This window comes from Rhagoletis zephyria, unplaced genomic scaffold, assembly GCF_001687245.7.
Source record: "Rhagoletis zephyria isolate East Lansing unplaced genomic scaffold, Rhagoletis_zephyria_1.1 Rzeph_scaffold_58617, whole genome shotgun sequence".
Lineage (NCBI taxonomy): Eukaryota > Metazoa > Arthropoda > Insecta > Diptera > Tephritidae > Rhagoletis > Rhagoletis zephyria.
The window spans coordinates 1,380-1,682 of NW_016215669.1; positions in this window are offsets into that span (position 1 = coordinate 1,380).

Consider the following 303-nt stretch of genomic DNA (forward strand, 5'->3'; position numbering starts at 1 on the left):
GCTGCTGCTGCTGCTGAAGGAGCGAAGGAGAGAGAACAAGAGGAACCCCTCCAGGCAGGCAGGCAGGCAGCCAGCACAATCCATTTAACTCGCCAGCCAGAAGTAGTGGTGGATCCACTTCTGACGAGCCCATTTCGAACTGTGGAGAAGAGGCATCGAGGGGGCCACTTTTGGACTGCGAGGATGGATCTCTCCGTCGCAGTTGCTGCGCTTTCTCTCTCTCTCAGCTGCCGTTCGCAGAAGTCGTATTTTGGATTCTTGTTTTGTGTTGTTTTATACCACCTTTTGAGATTTACAAAAAAA